Source organism: Rutilus rutilus (genome assembly GCF_951802725.1).
Source record: "Rutilus rutilus genome assembly, chromosome: 1".
Taxonomy (NCBI): Eukaryota; Metazoa; Chordata; class Actinopteri; order Cypriniformes; family Leuciscidae; genus Rutilus; species Rutilus rutilus.
The window spans coordinates 41,798,987-41,806,165 of record NC_140209.1 but is presented as its reverse complement, the minus strand read 5'-3'; the positions used below and the strand labels follow the sequence as shown (position 1 = coordinate 41,806,165).

Sequence of the window (7,179 nt, the reverse complement as noted above, 5' to 3'; positions counted from 1 at the left end):
CCTCTCAGCATGCATGAGATGTCTTTTTCAAGTGCAGCAACTTCAAAGCGAGGACGAGAGTCCCAGTGGGAACGAGGAGGAAGTAGAGAAGATAACATTGAAGTGTTTGGGGTGATGCGCGTTCGCCAAGTTCCCTCCGCTGATCCGCAGGGGAACCACTCTGAGAGGAGAAACCACATGCTTTCTTGTCTTATAAAGGATGTAAACTACATGCTAATGAGCGAAAGAGACAATAAATAATTTGCAATGTTTTTTTTAGGAGCTGACAAGGCATTGTGGGGTCTTTATGCTCCTTTTGATGTGAATCTGGTTTGCTTTTTGTTATCGAGAACTAATTAAACGCCTTGTGAATTGCATTGTACAAAAACAAAAGTACAGTAAAGCACATTAAAAAAAGTTTAAGCAACAGTTCACTCAAAAATGTGTCATCATTTACTCATCCTCATGTTGTTCCAAACCTGAATGGCTTTATTTCTTCTGTGGAACATGAGAACTGTTTGTGTCAATGGGGACCAAAACAACATTGACACCATTGACTTTCATTGTACAGAAGGAAAAAAAAAAAACTCGATAAATATATAAAAAATATATATACTGTAAAAAAATTCTAACCTCCCCAACTCAAAATTTTCTAGTGACTGATAACATCTAAATTTTTCAATTGGCCCAAGTGAAATTCTGTAAATTATCAAATTAAATTTACAGATTTTCACTTGGGCCAATTGAAAAATTTAGATGTTATCAGTCACTAGAAAATTTTGAGTTAGGGAGGTTAGAATTTTTTTACAGTGTATTTTATTTTGTGTTCCACAAAAGAAAGAAAGAATATTTTATTTCTTAAATACAATGATTTTGAATACAAGTCAAAATCTTGAGGCTACAAAACCTGAACTAAAAAGACTGCAAACTACTTAATATTAATATTTAAACAACAAACTACTTAATATTCAGCAATATTATTGATTTGGCTGCACTGACACTATCCGATAAGAACTGAACTGAGCAGGAAGATGACATCACGGTTTTCTCCAGAGCTGCTTTATAGTTAAATTGAACTCATTTCATCATTGATGAACTTTATACAGCTATTGAACGGAACTATATCAACACTGTGCTGACCTCAGCTGAACAATCATACTATTGTCTTTTTAAAGCTGCTTTACAGCCCCATTGAACTTTGTTTACACCATTGATTATTATTTCCTGTTGAAAACTGTAAAGCTCCTTTGAAACAATCGGTTTTGTATAAAGTGCTTTATAAATAAAGTGGTCCCACTTTGTATTAAGTGGCTTTAAGTACCATTTACTTACATCGAAAAATAAGTACAATGTACTTAATTGTGTTCAGGTTGTATTGTAAAACCCATGTGCTGCTATTGAGGTGTGATACAGGTAAGGTTAGGGACAGGTGTGGTGGTATGGGTGGGTTTAAGGGTGGGTTAAGGTGTAAGGGAAGGGTCAACAGTGTAATTACAAATGTAATTACATAAATTAATTACAGCTGTAATTACATGTAGGTATTTTCAAAATATAAGTACAATGTAAAAACATGTATGTACACAATAAATTCATTGTATCAAATTATTAATTTCAATGTAAGTACATAGTACTTAAAGCCACTTAATATAAAGTGGGACCAATAAGGTTGACTAGATTACTACTTACTCCTGTTTTCTTTTTGTTTATAATGTCTCTGCATTGCTGCCCGACACTTTACAGAAAACACACAAGTTAAAAAACTTTTAAGACTTTACATGTATTTACTGTAGTAATAACTATAAATTATGCACAATTACATGCAACTAAACCTAAACCATACCCCAATCCTAACCCCATAGTAAGTACATGTAGTTAATTATTATTACACAGTACTTAAATGCATAATTACACTAACACGGACACCTTAAAATAAAGCTCATGAGTAAACAAAGCAACTCACACAAAATCACATCAAATATAAAATATTTCCATTTTGAAAAATGTTCAATTCAAACACAACCATATTCACTTTATATATATTGGTCTTTTAACTGTGGCATGGACACGTCCCAACTGTCCATACCCAAATCTACATCTACAGTCAACTCAATTCATTTTCAGGAAGATTTGTATCCATTTTAGCGTTCTGCATGTGTGCTTACAGAGCTGTGCTGTGTGACTAGGAGTGACATGATTTATAGTGATGGATTTTGGAGGAGGGAAACAAACTCCACATGAAGCTCATATCCTGGTTGGCATTCGAAACGCTCTTTAAGATGCTACAATCTGATTAGAAGCTACATGGAAATAAAATATGACAAGCATCCATTTTCTCTGTTCTTTTTTGACGCCAACTCATTTATTGCCCATTTCTTCTGCTGTCGAATTCTTTAAGAAGGGGCCAAATAAAACAGCTTTAATAACTGAGTAGAGTTACCTGCTGCTGGATTTCTCTGTCTTAAATCTCTTCAGACAGTCACAGGAACAGCACCACACCAGAGAGAAACACCTGAAAGAGAAAAAGAGACCGGGATATAGAGATTTAGGGCACCGGGTACAGATATGAGAGGATATGAAGAGTTCAGATGCAAAAGCCTCTAAGTGCCATCTGAAATTTTCTTCTAGAATGACCTATTAATTGTCATTTAAGTGAAATTACTGAACTTAAATATACAAGCTTGATAAAAATTATCATTCTATAAGAAGATTTCAGAGGGCACTTAGAGGCTTTTGCATCTGAACTCTTCATATCCTCTCTGGCCCATCAGTCATCCACACACTAATTGAAACAGATAAAGATGTTTAATTTTGTATTCTTTACGGAAGAGGCTTAGAGTGAAAAGCGAAGTAGCATGAGACACATAAGAATGACAACCATAATGATATTGCCACATAAAATCAAAGCTAACAAATCTATACATTATGTGTCACGATATTACAATTCTGTAAAGCCTGTAAAGTTATTCAAGACTGTTATAAGTGGCGATTTTTTTTTAACTTACTTTTACTTAATTGTTTTGCACAATTCTTTTTTTTACCTTGTTCATAGTTTGGATTTTGGTCGAAATAACTGAGCGTGTGTTTTTTTACATGCTTGCAGTGAATTGTTGCAAAGCTGCTTTTTTCAAAACTAAAACTAAAATTCTAAATTGTTGCCATGACAATATCAATTGTCATGTTATTTTCAGGTTATTTGACCTGATAATACAATTTAGAAAATAAATAAATCAATCAAATTTAGGGGCAGAAAAAAACATTGCCTATCGCTTTTCCCCCACCCTTAATTTTAACCTATAGCACACTTGTAAAACATCAGATGCATTAATAAATAATTCATTCATTGACTTCAAAGGTTCTTGCGCCTGTCAAATAATATTCCAGTGAAGTCAGTTAAAAGACCCTCTTGTCATCTGGTGACAGGCTTTGTGATTTATAAACGAGGTGACAACAAAGAGTCATGTGTTTCAGACAGTTTGAAGGTCTTGATTCATGGATTACTGAAGCTGATTTTAGAGGTCAAACTCATCAGGAGGATTGCAGCTACATATCAGATATATAGAAGGAGGAAACAGAAGACGTGCAAGAGATGGAAGAGCGTGATTTTTCTATCCCTGACATTTCCTGTCTCATCATGTGCTCATGCTTATTGTTTTTGAACGCTTAGTAAGAAAAATGTGACAGCGAAGGAAAAGTAGTGTGTGTGTGTGTGTGTGCCAGAGAGATTGTCCTCAACCACCCTGACAACACTAAGTGTACTTTGAGAGTGAAAAGCTGAAGTAACGTCAGACTACTCTCTTACTCCATCAAACTTGGAGTAAAAAACTGATATACACTACCTTTTGTGCATGTGTGTACGTTTACAGGTAACTGCAGTTTGTCATTTGGTAACCTGGGACCTGTTTGTTGTACACTGAGCAAAATTATAAACACAACACTTTTGTTTTTGCCCCCATTTTTCATGAGCTGAACTCAAAGATCTAAGACTTTTTTCAGTTTGCATAATCAAAGAATTTCTGCACAAACTGTCAGAAACCGTCTCAGGGAAGCTCATCTGCATACTCGTCGTCCTCATCGGGATCTCGACCCGACTGCAGTTCGTCATCATAACCGACTTGAGTGGGCAAATGCTCACATTCGATGGCGTCTGGCACTTTGGAGAGGTGTTCTCTTCATGGATGAATCCCGGTTTTCACTATACAGGGCAGACAGCGTGTGGCGCCGTGTGGGTGAGCGGTTTGCTGATGCCAACGTTGTGGATCGAGTGGCCCATGGTGGCGGTGGGGTTATGGTACGGGCAGGCGTATGTTATGGACAACAAACACAGGGGGCATTTTATTGACGGCATTTTGAATGCACAGAGATACCGTGATGAGATCCTGAGGCCCATTGTTGTGCCATTCATCCAAGACCATCACCTCATGTTACAGCATGATAATGCACGGCCCCATGTTGCAAGGATCTGTACACAAGTCCTGGAAGCTGAAAACATCCCAGTTCTTGCATGGCCAGCATACTAACCGGACATGTCACCCATTGAGCATGTTTGGGATGCTCTGGATCGGTGTATACGACAGCGTGTTCCAGGTCCTGCCCATATCCAGCAACTTTGCACAGTCATTTAAGAGGAGGACCAACATTCCTCAGGCCACAATCAACAACCTGATCAACTCTATGCGAAGGAGATGTGTTGTACTGTGTGAGGCAAATGGTGGTCACACCAGATACTGACTGGTTTTCGGACCCAAAACAAAAGTTTGGGGCAAAAACAAAAGTGTTGCGTTTATAATTTAGTTTAGTGTATATTTCTTAACAATTGCAAGATAGAAATGACGTGCATCTTTATGAAAGGTTTCAACAAAGTTATCTTTGTATTCGAGTTGGTTTCATATGCTTAAAACCTTTAAAAAAAAAAAAAAAGCATATTCAAGACAAATTTAAATCTAATGATTCTAAAATTGTCATGTGATAAGTGTACACATACGAACACATTTACCCAAAGAAACTTAAACTGCATTCAAGCTACATTGCTTTTTCAATGCATGCATTCCCTGGAAACTGAACCCATGATTTTAGGGTTGCTAGCACCATGCTTACAGTTTAAGCTACAGAAAGGCTTTTTGAAAATAATAAAATGACAAAATGCAGAAATCATCAAGCACTGTGTCTGCTAAATTTGTCCTCATTAATCCGAAAGAATCTGATTAGTTGAAAGTTACCTGTCTACTCCTTCTCAACTCAAAATCTGAAACAAGGTGCCAGTGATGGACCTTCAAGAGCAGTTTGAAATGTTGCTTCACGCAGCGCTGAGGCCACATGTGCCATCTACTCAGACTGACAAAGCTTTGTCAGCAGGTCACCTGTTCTGTCAAAGTGCTCTGCTATCAACAGTGGTCTCCTCACCCGTCCCGACCTTCAGATGGTGCTTCGTGTACAGAGTGCGTGACATTTTAAAGAGGTGACAGCAATAGCGCAATGAAACACAGTGTTGTTCCCAACACATCAGATTCCTTCTATTTCTGTTATATTAAAAGCCAACTGTCTCTGGTAGACAGGAGCTCTTCCAGGCTTTCCTGACATCTCTGTCAAGCAGAAGCTGGCACTCATTGTTTTGGCATGTCACCTTGGAATAGACATCCAGGGTTAAAATGACTATACATTACAGGTAACACAACAAATATTAGCATGATGAGTAAATACTTTATATTTGAAATAATACAATTTCCCCATTGAAACCTGGATTTAAAAAAAAAAGAAAGAAATTAAAAGAAATAAATAATACATTTTCACTCAAAGTGTTAGGTCAAAGTGTTATTTCTTATTAAGAAAAAATAATTAAAGAGCATTTTTTAAAGTGGTCTCAAACTTTTAGAACTCACTGCATATTGTTTTATGCTAAAATTAAGCTAAAATATTAAGCTTTTAAGTAATAAAAACATTAAGCTAAAATTTATGAAAATTGGAGTGAAAAGGGCTTACTTTGCATGAAAACAATGTCACAATGAAAAAAACTTAATGCCCCTGAATATAGGCTTTATTCTCTTATAATTTAAAATACAATTTCTCCCTATTTCCTTTAAAATATATTTTCTCACTTTTTCCTTTTGATTTTGAGGTCAAAATGTTCTTGACAGCCTTTTGAGTTTGATTACTGTATGTACATACAGTATGTCATTTTTGTGATTGGTTGATTGGGTTTGTTTTTACCCATAGATAATCTGTTTTCTACTCAATGCTGTCTTTATCTCTCAGTATATGACAGTATCACTCATGTTTTTAAGATTACATGATGACAGTGTTGTTCAGCAGAAATGGCTTTCCAGGAACTATAATGCAGCTACGCAGTCGAAAACTACACCTATTATTGCATAAATTATTACGCAAGGCCACAGGGCTGAACAGATTGAGAGGCATTGGAGTCACAAAAGCACTGGCACAATTTCTGATAAAACTGAGAGAAAACTATCTTTCACAGCTAATATGCCAAAGGTTGCCAGACACTTTGGAATGTATTAGTTTGCACAGAGAGAGAGAGAGAGAGAGAGAGAGAGAGAGAGAGAGAGAGAGAGAGAGAGAGAGAGAGAGAGAGAGAGAGAGAGAGAGAGAGAGAGAGAGAGAGAGAGAGAGAGAGAGAGAGAAAAGAACAAAAGAGAACAGGGGAGACAACAGAGAAGTGTGGGCTTCAATCTGAATGAGTAAAAGGGTAAGCAATAGGGGCATAACATATTTGTTTTTAGGAGGAGTGGATTAGACAGACAAAAAATATTCTAGAAGACAAATTGTCATAGCAGGATGACCACTGACATCCACCCATCATTTCCTAATGGATGATGACCCTGTAAAGGCTAAAGGTCACCCTTATCCCCCCTCAACCTGGCCTATCTAAATAGGACCACCCTCTAGTGACACAAGATGAAGCACCTCTACCCAGTGAACTCTGCAAAACAATCTTCTATAGTGGGGGTCCAATTGCGATAGACTGGGAGGTCTTGGGGGGGGAGTGTATTTCTGTATGCATAAGAAAGAAAGGAGGGAGGTGGAGAAAAAGAGACAGAGACGGACACAGAAATAAAGAGAGATATAAACAGATATGTAAAAGACTGGCAATACAAATGTCACATGAGTAAGAGTGTATATCTTTCAACGGGGTGACTTTCGGTTGTGTGTATTCTTTATGTCAACACCTGTCCAAAATAGCAATCT

The 7,179-nt window shown here is 37.0% G+C and overlaps 1 protein-coding gene across 5 annotated transcripts in view; it reads right to left on the bottom strand.

Moving 5' to 3' along the window:
* The window catches only part of rarab (retinoic acid receptor, alpha b), a 139,316-nt gene that overhangs the window by 82,202 nt on the left and 49,935 nt on the right, over nt 1-7,179 (bottom strand). For all 5 annotated transcript variants that reach the window (XM_084407753.1, XM_084407754.1, XM_084407752.1 and 2 more), the window contains exon 2: nt 2,417-2,488. The gene's annotated coding sequence lies outside the window, so the exon portion shown is untranslated. The remainder of the gene's footprint in view (nt 1-2,416; nt 2,489-7,179) is intronic.